Raw genomic sequence first — 18602 nt, forward strand, 5'->3', positions numbered from 1 at the left:
CTCCATCAATGCAGGAGGCAATTGTGGTAGTCATACTTAAACCGGGTAAGGACCCCTTACTTCCTGATTCCTATAGACCAATATCTCTCCTTACCACCGATATTAAAATCATAGCAAAGGTATTGGCATCTAGATTGAACAAGGTGATTTCCTCTCTGATTCATTTTGACCAGTCCGGCTTTATGCCCTCTAGATCTACAGCGGTTAACATTAGGCGCCTTCACCTCAACCTACAACTCCCAGTAGATAATCCGGGGGACAGAGTTATTTGCTCCCCAGACGCTGCTAAAGCATTCGACTCCATTGAATGGAACTTATTGTGGGCAGTCCTTCATAAGTTTGGGTTGGGTGAGGACTTTATCTCCTGGGTGAAATTATTGTATGGCAGGCCTACGGCTAGAATACGTGTTAATGGCAGGCTCACTTCAACATTTAATCTAACCAGGGGCACTCGTCAGGGATTCCCTCTCTCACCCCTCTTGTTCGCAATGGCTATAGAGCCCATGGCAGAGATCCTGCGCAGACACCCAAATATAGCGGGCTTTAGAAGAGGGGATCGAGAGGAAAAAGTGGCTCTATATGCGGATGATACTCTCCTCTTTCTGTCAGACGCATCGGTCTCATTACCAATGGCCATGGAGGTGATTCAGAAGTTTGGGAGATATTCCGGGCTAGCCATAAATTGGGGGAAATCTGTGCTGCTCCCTGTGGATAACCTGAATGATATCCCTAGATATGCCCCCTCAGGACTGCAGATCTCCTCGCAATTTAAATACCTGGGAATTAACGTTACTGCTAGAGTGAATGATTACACTGCTCTCAATTTGACCACAATCCTTAAAAAATTCAAAGATAAAGTTGACATATAGACACGGCTACCTCTGTCGGTGGTAGGACGAGCGAACCTGGTGAAAATGATATGGATGCCTCAGTTGTTGTACGTCCTGCATAATTCTCCACATTGGATACCCCAAAGATATTTCTATAAAGTTAACTCACTTTTCAGGGAATTGATTTGGAGGAGGCGTAGTCCAAGAATTAAATTAGAAATGCTACAGAGAAACAAACACAATGGAGGACTCTCAGTGCCAAATCCATGGGCATACTTTGCAGCCGCCCAGATGCAATATATCCGAGGGTGGGAGGACCCGGGGGGGACCCGCAAAGAATGTTATTGCAGCAATATTTCAAGTCAGTTAATCTTTACGAGGCACTAGAAGCGGGTAAATTTAAGGAATCTACGCCTACCCTTCTGTTGATACACAAGCTGTGGATTAAAATTAAAGATATACAGGATATCAAGGGGCCGACACAGTTTACCTCTATCTGGGACACTTCGTGGCTACCCAATTTAAATAAGCTGGAAGGGTTTGGAGGATGGAGGGTTAGTCCGACTCACGCAGCTAATGGATGGAGATAACTTTAAAGGGTTCTCCACGTTACAATCAGAGCTTGGGTTTTTGAATGGTGAATTCTATAAATACCTCCAATTAAGACATGCATACCGTGCTGAAGCTAGGTATAGTAGGCCATACGATTCAATGTAATAAAATAATTCAGAGAATTGCTTCTTCAAGGGGCTCATCAGGCTTGATATCAGTATTGTATGGCGAAGTACTGGACAGGTTATTAATACATCATGTTTTTAAAAACATGCGGAGTCCTTAATCATAAGTGACCCACTTATGATTAAGGACTTCGCATGTTTTTAAAAATGAAGTCCGAAACGCGTTAAGCCCCCCCTTTTTTGTTATCATTATCTAGGTCTTCACATTGTTACTATTTTTAACCTTTTCAAATAAAGCCTTGATGTTTTTTACCTAAATAAGAAAAATCGTGCTGGATCCTCAATTTTCTTTTCCCTTGGTGTTCAATATTTTACTGTTCAAGCATGATTGTATCCCTGTAAAAGACTGTATAGGTTTTGCCTTATGTAACATGTACACGTATTATTTGAGAGATTGCAAAAAACAGGGAACAATAAAAGCAAAAAAGGCATGGTGTCTCCAGGTATGGAACACTTTTATGTATTTATAATCATATTTTATTTGTGATTATATATGTCTTTTACTATATTGCTTTTTATGTATTTTATGTCATCTTTTAAATAAAATGCTGGTTTTATGTATGTTTATGTGATTTTATGTGATATTTTACTGTACCTGTGAAAACCTGTTTTTGGGTTTTATGATGCGTTTCATGTGCACAAGTAACCGTGTTTTGTATCTAATGCGTGACTTTTGTTTGTAATGACTAATGAGTTTAATAAAGCTTGTTTGAAACGTGATCTGTTCTTATCAGTTTAATATCTGATACGTCCCCTATCTGGGGACCATATATTAAATGGATTTTTAGAACAGGGAGATGGAAGAATAGCTTGCTCTGTCCACTCCACGCATTGACCTGGTATTGCAGTACCTCCAGGACCGGTGCACCCCTTCTTAACCCAGTTTCCAAAAGCAGAACTCAATTCACCTGATTCAAATGAGCCCGATTAATGAATTGAAAGAAAGCAAACAACTTCATATGCACCTCAATTTGGCCAATTCACTTTTGTCACTTTCACCCTTTTTTATCTGTCACAGTTTTACTTGCTTTATTCAACCAAAAGCTGCGCCAAATAGCAAACTCATCTTCACTCAACTTGACCAACCCTGCTATGTCCCGTGCAGTTTCTTGCTCTCTATCTTATCTAGATCATTTGCAATTGAATGGAATAGATCCCTTTTGGACAAAGTGGATTCAGCTGCTACTGCAGGTGTGAGAAAATCTAGAATTGGTATCAGGTGCTATCTATCAGCTTCCACTCCAATTAAAGTTACCTGTTTATTCCTACCATGCATTGTTTTTGGGTGTTTTCTTTGAGCAATGATGATGTCTTTAGTTGGCTGTTGGCTCCCCCTCCTGGAGGAAGAGTTTGCTTGCTCTTGGACTTTCAAAAAGAGAGGTCATGATAGACATTTAGCTGCTGAGCCCAATTGGGGACATGGGTGATGAATGTGTTGCAAACCGCTGTGAAGCATGATACTGCAACATAAGTAACGTCTAATACTAAGAATGGGCGGCCTATGAAATGAATTAGTACTTTCATTAAGTATACTTAAACGGCTAATTGGGAAACTGTAAAAAGCCCTCTCAGAAAGCCCCTCTTTTGTTAGTAAGGTTTTCTGTAGCATGCCTGTTTATTTATTTTCCCTTTGGACAGTGCAAAACAAAAAGAGATGGAATACTGGCATGTCACAATGCCGCCATGGAAATGTCAAGGCTGCAGCCATGGAACCTCAATGGAATCTCCGCATGTCACAATGCCCCCCATTGACTTCACAATAGCGCTGCTGCTGCCGCATATAAAGCCAGCTGCGCAGCAGTAGTTGCTCAGTGGGATGGTGGGCTAGGGGAAGGAGGGGGCAAATACTTTTTTCCGGGTGGTGGAGGATGACAGGGTAAGGGATGCGGGTGGTGGGAGGGATGCAGAGGGCAGGGATTGGGGGCTGGGAGGGGAAGGGAAAAGATTGTGGTTTGGGGGATGGTGGAAGGGCTTTCTACGGGTAAGGATGGGAAAGGGTGGCAGTGACGGAAAGTCAGGCAGCCTGTTCTGTCCTGTCCTGTCTATCTTTTTGTATCATGAATTGGAAAAACCACAAGGGGGAGGGGAGGTGCTTGTGTCCAAAAGGAGGAGTTACTCAGATTCATTGCAGTGGGCGGCAGCTGCAAAACGCACCATTCTTCTTGTTTTTGCTCTGCAAAACAGCCTTTTCAAGGGTTGGCTTGGGTGACAAAATGTCTTCGGTAGGCGTGGGTTTGTCTCCATCTCCCTAAGATGTGGCCAGCATAGGCCAGGGTGCCACCCAAGGCCGAAACCAATTCGGGTTATCGCTTCTCGGCCTTTTGGCTAAGATCAAGTGTAGTTTCGGAGGACGCTACCTTGGTCGGTGCTGGAAAGTGCCTGGGATTGCACGACTGCCGGCCTTGGGGGAGTATGTGCGCCTTCTGGTGACACATAGCCCTCTTGTGCCTGGACGGTTCCCAGGCAACGAGAGGTGGTCACCTTTTTGTTTTGAAGTCCTACCGATAAACAGAAAAAAAAATCTGTTCTTATCAGAACAACTGAGCTAGCTACACTTGACGAGATTCGATCAGGAAGACTAGCTCTGAAGCCCAGCTGATACCGGAAGAGGGAGATTGGACGGAGGAAAAAGCGGAAAGAAGCAAGAAGACGAAGGCTCGGAGAAGACTCGGGGAGACCGGAGGAACTTCAAGGAGGAACACAGCAGGAGAAGACACCCGGAGAAGAATCGAAGATCCAGCTCCGGGAACTCAAGTAGGAACCAGCCATGGCAAGCAAGGGAGAGAAAGCTGCCAAGAAGGCCCAGGACCCAGGGACCTCCAGGAAGGCTCATCCAGAGGCTTCTTCGGCCCAAGGGGCCCCTACTCCTGACACCGGCAAGCCAGGGGGAGCCTGGACGCTGCCTGAAAAGGCTCCAACCCTGGAGCCTTGGATGCAGCAGACGGTAGCCCTGAAGCTAAAGGCGGTGGATGGTAGGGTGCTGGACATGTCCAGTGACGTGTTCTGCACGAAGATGATTCTGGATCAGGGCTTCTCCAGGGTGGAAACCTTGAGTGTCCAAACCTTCTTGTCTGGCATTTTCCAAGTAACCTTCGCCACGGTGAATGCCTGCAGAAGATACTGGGAGACGATGAATGCAGCGATGCCGGACTCTCCTTTTCATTCTTTTATAGGATCCTGTCCTATACAGAGGGGTGAAAAGAGGATCACGGTCTCCATGCGGAATCCGCACACCCCAGGAAGAGACATTTCCACGTTCCTGGGACGCTTCTGCACAGTGGTGAGGGAGCCATCCCACATCATTAACGGCATCGGATTCTGGATGGGTAAGTGGTCAGTAACCGTTCGACTCCACAGGGAACCAGCATCCGAGGATGGCCTTCAGCACCTGCCCCCGACATTCTCTCTGGGACACTCCTTTGGTCTCATCTACTGCAACCTATGTGGACTGGCGGCCAACCTTTACAAAGACTGCCCATAACGAGAGAAATCTTGGGCAAGGGTGGCTGTGGCGACCCAGGCTCGGGTAGTCACAGCTTCGTCGACTAAGGCAGCTACGACCAAAGCCACAGAGGCCAAGGCCAAGGCGGCCAAGAACTCGGCGACTGCTGCTCCAGCTGAGGCCCCAGCAGCCACGGAGTCCAGGAAAAAGAAGGGTAAGAAAACTGTTGCCCCCTCCCTGGTCCCCCCCCGTCACCCCTGTCCAAACCCCCCCCCTTGGCCAACCCTACTGAGGATTTCACCACTTCCACCTCTTTTCCCTACTCCTCAATTGGTGCCCTCACCCCCCCCCTCCAAAGCCCACTCTCCCTCCCCAGACCATGAGAGCAGAGGGACTCAGCACTCCTGCACTTTTCACCACCGAGGAGGATTTTCCAGCTCTTGTCTCCTCAGGTACAAGCCAAAGGAAGAGGAAAGTGGAATATAGCCCTGTCACAGAGCCTTCCAAGATATTCATTGTGGAGTCCAAACCAACCCAGGAAGAGGAAGACGACCTCCTCCAGGAACCAGATGTGTTGGAGCAGATGGTGGAGTCCCTGGTAGCCGAAGAAGAAATGGAGGAGTCGGAAGCCACCAAGGCAACATCTCTACTCAATCAGCTAGAAGAAGAGGGTTTGCTGGAGATACCATCACCGGCAGACGCCAAAGAGGAAGAACCGCCCGACCGGAGTGGTAACTAAGGCACATCGCCTGCGCTAACTTTCTCTTCCCTCCAATGACTGCTAACATTAACATCTTTTGCATTAATGTTAAGAGCATCAGAGACAAGTTCAGACGTCAGATGATCTTTGCGTTCCTTAACAGTTAACCCAGTGATGTATTTTTCTTGCAGGAATGCTCCCTTTCCTCCTCTAGGTCCTTCAACCATCTGGCCAGGGAGTGGACCCATGGCCCATCCTACTGGTCCGGCGGGGGAGACTGTAGGTCTGTGGGGGTCGCCGTGCTAATCAGGGGAAGCGCCTTCACATTGGACTCAGTTCAGGAACTCGTCTGCGGCAGGTTACTGCTTGTGGACGGCACCTGGGCTGGAGAACCTGTCAGGTTCATCAATGTGTACGCTTCTCCTGTGAAGAACGATCGACTGGAGCTCCTCCAAGCCCTGACGCCCTCAGCTCGCCACCACCAGGATGGTAGTGATGGCCGGGGATTTCAACTGCCCGATTAAGGAGGATGGATGCAGTTCTGGAACGTCTGCCAAGTTGGACGTCACATCCAAACTGCTCATTGAGATGGTGACCAAAGCCTCTCGTGGACGTTGTGGGCTCCATCGGACATGGATCTGTGAACTATTCATGGTGCCGACCAGATGGCTCGCTGCGTTCCAGGATTGACTTCGTGTTTAACTCTCGGATGGTTGGGCGGAGTGGGCACTCGATGGTCCCCTGCTTCTTCTCTGACCACAGAGCCATTCACTGTCAATGTGCGCTGGGCCACGGCTTTCCCGTTGGCCCGGGCTCCTGGAAGCTGAACTGCTCTCTGCTGGAAAAGGGTGATGTTTGGAGGAGCTTAGAGCTGCATACTTCACGTGACAGGCCTACAAGGCAGGATTCCAGTCTGTTTCTGACTGGTGGGAATACGTTAAACTCGAGTTCCGTTTCTTCTTTCAGGCAATGAGTCAACAACAGGCGTGGGTGTAGAAGACGGACTTCAGGAGGCTCCAGCGTGAGCTTCATTCCCTGCAGGAACTTCTTTGATGCAGCTGGGACATGAGAGAGGAGCTGGAGGAGACTAAGAAGAACCTGAAAAGGCAATTTGAGGAGGAGTCCAAGCGAATCGTCTTCCATTCCAAAGTGGAGAACCTGGAGAAGGGTGAGAAATGTAACTCGTTCTTTTTCAGGAAACTCCATACCGGTCATACGCCCCTGAATGAACTACGAGATGAGAGTGGAAACATGCGACGTGGGAAAAAGAAAGTGATAAAGGTCGTCAGTGACTTCTACAGCGAACTCTATGCCCGCAAGACTACCGACCCCGAGGCCGCCGATAAGTTCCTGTCAGGTATCACTAACCATCTTGACCCTGCCGATGCGGCAGCCATGGACGTCCGTCTGATGGTGGACGAGCTGCTCTCGGCCGCCAAATCCTTTAGGTCTGGCAGGACACCGGGCAGTGATGGCCTCCCAGCAGAGCTCTCTGTAGCACTGGGAGACCTCATCTGTCCGAACTTGTTAGAGCTGTATGGGGAGATGGTGGTGGAGGGCAGAATGCCTCCGTCCCTGAGGGAAGGAATGGTCACGATCCTGTACAAGCGTAAAGGAGAGAGGTGCAACCTGAAGAATTGGCGTCCTATCACCCTTCTGAACGTCGACTACAAGATCATGGCCAAGACGATGGCAACCAGATTGAAGATGGTTATCGGACGAATCATCCACCCGGATCAGACCTGCGGCATCCCCGGATGTCACATCGCAGACAGCCTGGCTCTCATGCGGGACACGGTCGAGTACATCAAGGCTTGCCGGGTGCACGCATCCCTGATCTCGTTGGATCAGGAAAAGGCCTTTGACCGTGTTTCCCATGAGTTCCTGGGCAAAGCGCTGCACAGGTTAGGTTTGGGTAACATGTTTTGTTTGTATGTCCAACTAATGTATTTTGATATCCACAGCTCGGTGTTGGCAGACTCTGTCACCTCTTCTTTTTGTTTGTGTTATAGAGCTCTTTGCGGAGGCTATCCGACGGAATGGAGAGATCAGAGGGATCACCGCACCAGGACCAGAATGATTCGAGGTCAAGTGCTCGCTCTACATGGACGACGTGACCGTCTTCTGCGCTGACTGGCGCTCAGTCGACACCCTCGTCCAGACCTGTGAGACCTTCGGATGGGCTTCGGGAGCCAAAGTCAACTGTGGGAAGTCGGAAGCCATGCTCTTTGGGGACTGGCAACTGGCCTCCTTCGCCCCCTTCCCCTTCAACATCCAGCCGGATTTCATCAAGGTTCTTGGAGCCTGGTTCGGGAAGGAAGGAGTGGCTCTCAAGTCCTGGGAAGAACGCTTGACCAAGAACAGCCAACGGATCGGACTGTGGAGCCTCAGACACCTCACTTGTGAGGGCAAAGCACTGGTCCTGCGTAACGAGGTACTGCCCGTGCTGCACTACACGGCCCAGGTTTGGCCCCCCCTCGTCACCATGTGCAGGGCCATTACCAGGACGGTGTTTCGCTTTGTCTGGGGATCCAAGATGTGGGGATCCAAGATGGACAGAGTAAAGCGGACCATCATGTACAAGGATCCTCGCAAGGGTGGGAAGGGTGTACCCGATATCCCCACCCTCCTGCGATCCTCCTTCGTATGTGACTGCGTTCGCCGAACTCTGCGAGTCAAGAGAGGTTCTGCGGGCAGGTCCACGTCTCGCTTTTTCCTGCTGCCCCTTTGGAGAAGGTTCAGCTGGGACAGCTCCTTCCCCTACAACTGGACGACGCCATGGTTTTACGGAGACGTTGTTCGGTTTGTGAGGGAACACCAACTGGAGGGACTCAAGCCCGATCTGTGGAAGCCAAAAACTATCAACAAACACATCAGAGCCAAGGACGAAATGGAGAACAATCCAAGACTCCATCACGACACACTGGAGACTGTTTGGAGCAACGTGTTGTTGGCTGGATAGACCAACGGGCACAAGGACTTGTCGTAAATGGCGATACAGGGCAGACTGCCCGTCCGGTCATTCATGCATGCCCGGAACCTGTGCAAAACCCGGTACTGCCCAAGGTGTCCCTTTGAGGAGGAAACATCATTGCACGCCTTTTGGGACTGCCGTTTTGCACAGCGCCTGTTGGTTGCCCTGGAGGATGACCTGAGGAATCTGTCCCCAGAGGCAGCCTATTGTACCATTCCGTACTTGATGGGCTCTTCCTTGGGACTCACACCATTGGAGCCATCCAGGAAGCTTGGCGCCTTATGAACTGCTTTAAGGACGCTATTTGGGTCACCAGGAACCAGGTCACCTTGCACAAGGAGAGGATGTCCATCCAGGATTGCCGCAGGCTGATCCACAGCCTGCTCAGAGACTATTCCATCATGGACAGTCCAGACGACAGCGCCGAGGAGGAGGTTTTAACCTCTTTCCCGCCCCCTCCCTCTTTTTCCCATTTATGCGCATCTTTCAATAAAGCTTCAGGCCTGTGATTTCCCACCATATCCCCCCTTCCCCAATCGCCGGTTTGTCATTATTTATTTTCTTGTTCTTTCAGCTTGAGTGCTACGGATAGCATAGGAGCAAGATGTATAGTTTAGTGCGTCATACTCTATTGCTGTGTAAGAATGATTGTATATTTCTGTGTGTACAGGGCTACGGCACTGTACACTGTTTGTTAATTTTTTGATGAATTCATGATAATAAAGATGCTATTAAATAAAAAAATCTGTTCTTATCACTTCTCTGCCTTTTGGCTAAGATCAAGTGTAGAATCGTTCGAAAAGGTGGTTTAAGGCTGAGGGATACCTTAATGCAATGACACAATGCACACTGGAAGGTTGCACTTGCTAGTTCCCTGGATGTATAGTATATCCATGTAGAGGAAAACATGGCCCTACCAGGATTGAGGCTATTAGACTGAGTAAGTCTGGGGGCTATGGTGCAATGTGCCCCAGGACTGGACACCCTGGAGGGAGTCTGAGCTTGCTGGGTTGGCTCCCCGGGGAGCCTTGGACTCCGTAGCACGCCGCACCTTGCCTTTTCATACTTTCTGAGCATATCTCCCTATGGCTAATAAGGGAAATTTTTATAATCCCAGTCGGAGGTCCGGTCAGCTTTGGGCTGAGAAACCCACACCCGGTTGGAGATCCGGGCAGCTACGGCTGAGAAACCAACACCCGATTGGAGGTCCGGGCAGCTTTGGCTGAGAAACCAACGACTAGTGGCTCCCTACTCCACTTGGGTAAGATGCCTGGGTGGACGCTGGGAGCAACGACAAGGCTCACCTCGGCTTCGGCTAGGGAGAGCACCGAAGAACCCTGACCCTCAATATGGCCTTCTGGCTCGAAGGGATGGGGTTGATTTTTGAGGGACCCTCTCCTCATGGAAGGATCCACACGAATCCTAGCCTTGGCACTATTTTTGGTGTGACTTTGGTCATGCATTTTTTACGTTGATTTTGAAAGCTTCATTAAATCAAAAATCTGATCTTATCAGTTTAATATCTGATACGTCCCCTACTGGGGACCATATACTAAATGGATTTTTAGAACAGGGAGATGGAAGAAATGCTTGCTCTGTCCACTCCACGCATTGACCTGATATTGCAGTACCTCCAGGACCGGTGCACCCCCTTCTTAACCCAATTTCCAAAAGCAGAATTGAATTCATCTGATTGCCCGATGAATGAATTGATTGAAAGCAAACTAGTTCATTTGCTCATTTTGGCCAATTAACTTTTTACACTTTTCCACCCTTTTTTTTTCTTTCACAGTTTTACTTGCTTTGGTTGAAATCTGCGCTAAATAGCAAATTCATCTCGACTCAACATGACCAACTCTGCTATGTCATGTGCAGTATCTTGTTCTGTATCTTATCTATATCCCTTTCAATTGAATGGAATTGATTCCTTTTGGACAGAGTGGATTCAGCTGCTGCAGTGACTGCAGGTGTGAGAAGAAGCAGAATTGGTACCAGGTGCTATCTATCAGCTTCCACTCCAATTAAAGTTACCTGTTTATTACTACCATGCATTGTTTTTGGGTGTTTTCTTTGAGCAATGATGATGTCTTTCCTGATCTGTTGGCTCCCTCTCCTGGAGGGAGAGTTTGCTTGCTCTTGGACTTTCAAAAAGAGAGGTCATGACATTTAGCTGCTGAGCCCAATTGGGGACAGCCATGGGTAATGAATGTGTTGCAAACTGATGTGAAGCATGATACTGCAACATAAGTAATGTATATTACTAAGAATGGGCAGTATATGAAATGAATTAGTAATTTCATTAAGCATACTTAAATGGCTAATTGGGAAAAGACAAACTGTAAAAAGCACTCTCAGAAAGAACCTCTTTAATTTTTGTTAGTAAGGTTTTCTGTATGCCTGTTAATTTATTTTCCCTTTGGACAGTGCACAACATGAAGAGACGGAACACTAGTGTGTCACAATGCCACCATGGAATGTCAAAGCTGTAGCCATAGAACATCAATGGAATCTCTGCACGTCACAATGCCCGCTGACCTCACAATAGGGCTGCTGCCTATAAAGGCAGTTGCGCAGCAGTAGTTGCTCAGTGGAAAAAGTGGCAGTGAAAGAAAGTCAGGCAGCCTGTCCTGTCTGTTTGTATCATGAATCGTAAAGACCGGAAGGATGGAGGGGAGGTGCTTGTGTCCAAAAGGAGGAGTTATTCAGATTCACTGCAGTGGGCGGCGGCAAAATGTGCCAGGCTTTTTGTTTTTGCCCTGCAAAACAGCGTTTTCAATGTTTGGCTTGGGTGACAAGATGTCTTCTGTAGGCGTGGGTTTGTCTCTATCTCCCTAAGATGTGGCCAGCATAGGCCAGGGTGCCACCCGAGGTCGAAACCATTTTGGGTTATCGCTTCGCAGCCTTTTGGCTAAGATCAAGTGCAGTGATCTAGTGGTTTCTGCCTTGGTCTTGGTCTTAGTTGTCTAAGGTACCTGGCTAGTCGGCCTTGGGGGATCGCCCTCTCTTTATTAGAAGGGCTTCTCACCTTCTCTGCTATAGGTGAGTTGGCCTAGTCCCAAGACAATGGGGAGCGATGACCACCTTGGTTATTTATAACCGTAGGTTACAGGACCAGCATAGATGTGATTCCAGAATTTTAGAGGGTGTGGAATGCAGTCCATTTTGTCGTTGACGAAGCAGTGAGAAGAGAGAAGGATTTACGATTCTTCACGATGGAGTTGCTGTTTGGTCTTTTTTGTCTTTCTAAGGAGAAGATACTTACCTTAATGGATTACCCAAAGAAAGATTGCTATCATGTGACTTTTATGGATGCCAGTATTTATGGTGACTTTGTAGAGATTCTTGAACATGGACGGTTGGATATCCGAATGCAAGGGATTACGGTGATACCACATTTTAAACGAAAAGAAAAATTGGTGGTAATAAAGATGTATTCTCCTCTGGTGGAGGAGGAATATATTATGACTTTTTTAAGGCTCTTGTTTTGTGAGCGTTAAAAGTGAGGGGAAAGTTTTCAATAAATTTGGTCTTTGGACTGGTAAGAGGAAATTTTTCTGTGAAGCAAAAGATGTGCATGGGATTTGCCTGCCACCGGCAAGATTTAAAATTAGGTGAGCAACTGGAGATTCATATTTTTCCGGTATGGACATCTTTTGCAGAAATTGCAGGAGTTATGGCCACTATATAGAAGATTGTGATAAGACAGTCTGTACTAGATGTTTTGGAGAAGGTCACATCTTCTCTGAGTGTTCGAGAGGAAGGACTTGTAATTTGTGTAGAGAAGAAGGTCATGCATTCCAGGACTGCCCTAAGAGGAAAAAAAAGGAGAGAACAAAAACTCCGGAAGAACAAATGAGTATTGCTCCGGACAAAAAGGAGATGGAGCAGAAGAGATCTCGTAGTGAGGTATCGTTATCTGCCTCTGAGTCTTTAGTACGGAAGAAAAAGGAGAAGGTAGTTCCGATATTGCTACGAAGACGGACAAAGCTACTGGTAGTAAGATGGAAGACCGGCTAACTAAAGAGGAAAGTATGGAATTGATCAAGGTTAAAGAACATTTGGAGGCGCTGTTAACCAGAGGGAGAGAAATGTATTCATTGAGAAATAAAGTCCGTGTTCATTTGGAAAAAGAGACAATAAGGATTTTTGAGTCTTATAAGGTACCTTTTTGGTTAAGAAGAATGGTAGAATGCTGTGGGGCTATTGGTAATGTGAATCCTGTGATTATAGATTATTAGATGGTTTATTTTGTGGGATATGGTTTAAAAGGCTAGATGGGATGGTTAAGTATTGAGGATATGTTTTGTTTTTGTTGTGTTTTAACTGTATTTGTTTTTTATTAATTATACAGTGAAGATTTCAGTGATGAAAGTCTGCTCATATTGAGGATCATGAGATAATGATTTATGTGAGTCTGGAAAAGTCTGATGGAAAAAAAAATCTGTTCTTATCAGTTTAATATCTGATACGTCCCCGATCTGGGGACCATATATTAAATGGATTTTTAGAACAGAGAGATGGAAGAAGAGTTTGCTCTGTCCACTCCACACATTGACCTGGTATTGCAGTACCTCTAGGACCGGTGCATCCCTTTCTTAACCCGGTTTCCAAAAGCAGAATTGAATTCACCTGATTGCTTTCAATCAATTCATTAATCGGGCAAACTAGTTATTTTGCTCATTTTGGCTAATTAACTCCCCCCCCCCCTTATTTTCCCTTTCTGTCACTGTTATACTTGCTTTGGTTGAAAGCTGTGCTAAATAGCAATAGCTATATATATTTTTTATATATATATATATATATATATATATATATATATATATATATATATATTTATTTATTTAAATCTAATAGCCGTTTTGTTGTATCCTCTGTCCCGCAACAGCACGTTCCGATAGGTATGCATGCCTTAATTGCAAGTACTTGTAAAATTCTCCATTATGTAGCCCAAAATCAGTTTGTAATTGAGAGAATTCTTTAATCCAATTTCCATCCGACATTTGTACTAGTCTGGTCAGCCCCCTCATGCTCCATCCCTCAAACTCCTCTAATTTGTTTACTTTGGGAAGCAATGGGGTTTCCTAAATAGAGGTGAACTAGGAAGCCCCCTCAATGTCCTGTGCTTTTTTCATCTTTTCCCACAACTTATGTATCAGTAGCAAAGTAGGAGGGGTTTCCAAGGAAAACCTGAATCTACCTGACACCAAAGTTTCGTAAAGACGAGACGATTTAAAATGTTGTTGCAGTAATAATTTTTGTGGACCTCCTTCCCCTGGGTCATCCCACCCTTGAATGTGCTGTAACTGAGCAGCTGCAAAATACGCCCAAGGATTAGGAACCGCCAAACCTCCACTTTGTTTATCTCTTTGTAATGTCTCCAGTTCGATTTTTGGGCTACGTCTTCCCCAACTTAATTCCCTGAAGAGCGAGTTGACCTTGTAAAAGTATCTTTGGGGAATCCACTGTGGCTATGTAAGATGTATAATAATTGAGGCATCCAGATCATTTTGATCAGATTCATGCGCCCCATCACAGACTGAGGCAGCCGAGTCCAGGTGTTAGTTTTTTCTTTAAATCCTTTAAGAACCGGGGTTAAATTAAGTTTCTCGTAGTCGTTCACTCTAGCAGTAACATTAATCTCCACATACTTAAATTGTGAAGTAATCTGTAATCACCAGGATGCATATTGCAGAGTGTTCCCAATGTTATCTACTTGGAGCAAGACTGACTTTAGACAATTTATCATTAACCCGGAGTATCTGCCAGATTCTTAAATCCTTTCCATTGCAATGGGTATTGTATTAGAGACATTTGCTAGAAACAGTAATGAATCATTGGCAGATAATGCTACCTTTTCCTCATGCTCCTCCCTTTTGAACTCCACTGTATGCGGATGCTGTTGCTAATGAGCTGCTTTGGACTTTATGGCAATCCCAGATAACAATTGTGAGAGAGGACACCCCTGTCGAGTACTCTAGCAAAGCGAAATGCTGGTGTAAGGGGTGCTTCACACACAGTGAGCTCACTGCCGAGATCGCTGCTGAGTCACGCTTTTTGTGACGCAGCAGTGACCTCATTAGCGATCTCGCTGTGTGTGACAATGAGCAGCGATCTGGCCCCTGCTGCGAGATCGCTGCTCGTTACACACAGCCCTGGTTCGTTTTCTTCAAAGGCGCTCTCCCACTGTGACACACAGATCGCTGTGTGTGACAGCAAGAGAGCGACAAATGAAGCGAGCAGGGAGCAGGAGCCGGCGTCTGACAGCTGAGGTAAGCTTGTAACCAAGATAAACATCGGGTAACCAAGGTGGTTACCCGATATTTACCTTAGTTACCAGCCTCTGCAGCTCTCACGCTGCCTGTGCTGCCGGCTCCGGCTCTCTGCACATGTAGCTGCTGTACACATCGGGTTAATTAACCCGATGTGTACAGCAGCTAGGAGAGCAAGGAGCCAGCGCTAAGCAGTGTGCGCGGCTCCCTGCTCTCTGCACATGTAGCTGCATTACACATCGGGTTAATTAACCCGATTTGTACTGTAGCTAGGAGAGCAAGGAGCCAGCGCTCAGTGTGCGCGGCTCCCTGCTCCCTGCACACACAGCTAAGCGGTGTGCGCTGGTAACTAATGTAAACATCGGGTAACCATAGCCGATGTTTACCTTAGTTACCAGTCTCCGCAGCTTCCAGACGGCGGCTCCGTGCAAGCGCAGCGTCGCTTGCACGTCGCTGCTGGCTGGGGGCTGTTCACTGGTCGCTGGTGAGATCTGCCTGTTTGACAGCTCACCAGCGACCATGTAGCGATGCAGCAGCGATCCTGACTAGGTCAGATCGCTGGTCGGATCGCTGCTGCATCGCTAAGTGTGAAGGTACCCTAAGCCGCTTATTAACCCTAATCCTTGCTGTGGGTCTACGGTATAACAACTTTATCCAGGAGATAAGGAATTCTAATTCTAAGTAGAAATTAAATTGGTCTTTATAAAAACCCGATTTAGAACTGAATAGCTGCTGATAGAAGTCTGAAAAGACGTTTAGTATCTGGTCTTATTGATTATCATTGTGCTGTCACTTATTGCCCCCACAAAAGAGGTCCACTGTCGTGCTCTAGCTATAACGGCCAATAGATGCCCTGCTTTCTCACCTTCCTCAAAAAATCTGTGTTGTGAGAACATCCTTTTAGTCTTAGTCCTTTCCTTGACATGTGTATCATACCCTTTCTGTGCTTCTTTCCACTCCAACAAGTTCTGAGTCGACGCTGAGCTTATACACTGTTGCTGCTTGGTCTGGACCCTGTTGTTACAGGGGGCTGTCTGATAATAAAACCTAAAGGACTATCAGACAGTCAGGGTCCACCGTGCAAAGACTCTGCTGCAGACTATGGCAGAGTGCAATACCTCTGTTAAACTCACAGAGGAATATAATTATTAAATAAGGCAATTCCTCCCTTACTTGGAAGGTGTGTGGAATGGTCTCTGTTAATAATCACAGAGACAAAGGCAGTGAGTGTGAAATGGCACCTACCTAGGTCCGTTCCTCTAGTGGTGCCAGGAGACGGACAGCAGCGTAAGCCGCACAAAGCTCCTACCTGCGTTCGCTCCACTAGTGTGCGAGGACACGAACCACTAGATATATCACCTGCCTAGGTCCGCTCTTCTAGTGGTGCAAAAGAGACGGACAGCAGCGTAAGCCGCACAAAGCTCCTACCTGCGTTCGTTCCACTAGTGTGCGAGGACACGAACCACTAGATATGGCACCTGCCTAGGTCCGCTCTTCTAGTGGTGCAAAAGAGACAGACAGCAGCATAAGCCGCACAAAGCTCCTACCTCTGTTCACTCCCCTAGTGTGCGAGGATACGAACAACTGCCAGATGCAGTATAAGGAACGTTACCCTAGCGGCAACGTCCACCTACGAGTAGAATCACAAGGCCCAGCCGGACCATGTGCCTCAGGCACCTGCCTATGTCCGCTCCCCTAAGAGGTAAGGATACGGACTGCAGCCGAAGCTGTCAGGTATAAGAACGCTATCCTGCCGGTAGCGCTCACCTAGCATAGACAGAGAGATGCCTAGAGGAACGTGCACAGAGCGTCTACTCTCATGCATGAACCAAGAGGACTGAGCGCCGTGCGCCGTGCGTCAGGGTCTTATATAGACTCTGTGCCTCATCCAAGATGGAGGACACCAGAGCCAATCCGCTGCCAGAACGACAGGAATGACGTCATGCTGGCCTATCACCGAGCAAAGCGTCACAAGCACATGACCAGCGACCAATCGGCATAGAAGGTGTCAGAGACATGTGACCTCGTGTCAGCGATGATGTCACCCGCACATGTGCAATGGCTCGAAGATAGGACTTAGTCTCCAGCGCTTGCACATGTGCAGTAGCTAGAAATCTGGACATAGACTCCAGTGCCACAGCAACCGTAACAGTACCTCCCCCTCAAGGGCCCCCCTCCCGGCAATGCAGGTAATCGGCAACTAAGTCGGGAGCATGGACAGCCTCTTCAGGCTTCCAAAGAGGGATGTTCCGGGCCGTAACCCTCCCAATCTATCAAGAAGAACCTGCGCCCTCTAACCATCTTAGAACCAACTATGGCTCGTACCTCATAGCTAGAGCGAGAGGAATCAGAGGCAGGAGAGTGCACTTCACGAGCGTGAGGTAAAATAGCCGGCTTTAGCAGTGAGACATGAAATTTGTCATGGATCCTAAGATGGACGGGTAACTTCAATTGGTAGACTACAGGATTTACCTGTCGAAGAACCTCATAAGGACCCAGGAAGCGAGGAGCAAATTTGACAGAGCTCACTCTAAGTCTCACGTGTTTTGCAGAGAGCCACACAAAGTCCCCCGGAGAAAAGACAGGAGCCGGGCGACGAAACCGATCGGACACCGTCTTCATACGGTCCTTAGCTGCTTGGATCGACTCTTGAGTCTGATCCCAAACCTTTCTGGCATTAGTTGCCCAGTCGGCCACAAGAGGAGGAGGTGCAGCAGTGTGAAACGGTACCGGTACCCTAGGGTGTTGCCCATTATTGAGTACGAACAGTGTCTGCCCAGTGGCCTCAGCCAGCGAATTGTTAAGGGCAAATTCTGCCCAGAGTAGGAGGGAGGACCAGTTATTGTGGTTCTCAGCAACAAAGTGTCGAAGGTATATAATCATGGATTGATTGGTACGCTCAACCAAACCATTGGTCTCCGGATGGTATGCCGAAGTGAGATTCAACTCAATTTGCAGAAGGCTACAAAGATCTCGCCAGAAACGGGAAGCAAATTGCAGGGCCTCTATCACAAATGATACGATCTGGCATCCCGTGAAGCCTAAAGACATGCTGAGGAATAGTTTGGCTAGTACCCTGGAAGATGGGATTCTCGATAACGGTACGAGATGAACCATCCGGGAGAAATGGTCCGTAATGACCCACACAAATCTATGTCCCTGTGAACACGGAAGATCACCCACAAAGTCCATGCCTACCACCTCCCATGGTCTATCTGGCACTGGTAAAGGATGCAAGAGCCCAGCCGGTCTCTGCCGTAATGGACGGTTGCGAGCACACGAGTAGCAGGAACCGACATATCTCTTGACGTGGCTGGCTAAGTGTGGCCACCAATACCACCTCTCCAGTAACTCTCGTGTCCGCCTAATACCAAAATGCCCATCCACCTTTGAGGTGTGGGCCCACGACAGTATATCATTCTGTCGATCAGGCGGAACAAAGGTCTTGCCCGGTGGGATTTGGTCTAACGTCACAGGGGAGAGCGTATGAAAAACCCTGGAGGGAAGGATAAGACGAGGTTCGTCAATCTCTTCCTGGGTAGAAACCATAGAGTGAGACAGGGCGTCTGCCTTGTTATTCTTACTCCCAGACAGATAGTTGATGGAGAAGTGAAAGCGGGAGAAAAACAAGGACCAGCGGGCTTGGCGAG

General features: G+C 47.6%; 3 non-coding genes across 3 annotated transcripts; all 3 read left to right on the plus strand.

Annotated features, from left to right (window-relative positions):
• The first annotated feature begins 2249 nt into the window (after positions 1–2249).
• Positions 2250–2440, plus strand: LOC142313417 (U2 spliceosomal RNA). Its single transcript, XR_012754455.1, has one exon. It is a non-coding gene; the product is annotated as a U2 spliceosomal RNA (small nuclear RNA).
• A 7700-nt stretch (positions 2441–10140) lies between these two features.
• On the plus strand, positions 10141–10336 carry LOC142313435 (U2 spliceosomal RNA). The gene has a single exon (XR_012754467.1). It is a non-coding gene; the product is annotated as a U2 spliceosomal RNA (small nuclear RNA).
• A 2743-nt stretch (positions 10337–13079) lies between these two features.
• LOC142313441 (U2 spliceosomal RNA) lies at positions 13080–13276 on the plus strand. The gene has a single exon (XR_012754471.1). It is a non-coding gene; the product is annotated as a U2 spliceosomal RNA (small nuclear RNA).
• The last annotated feature ends 5326 nt before the right edge of the window (positions 13277–18602 follow it).

This window comes from Anomaloglossus baeobatrachus, chromosome 5, assembly GCF_048569485.1.
Source record: "Anomaloglossus baeobatrachus isolate aAnoBae1 chromosome 5, aAnoBae1.hap1, whole genome shotgun sequence".
Taxonomy (NCBI): Eukaryota; Metazoa; Chordata; class Amphibia; order Anura; family Aromobatidae; genus Anomaloglossus; species Anomaloglossus baeobatrachus.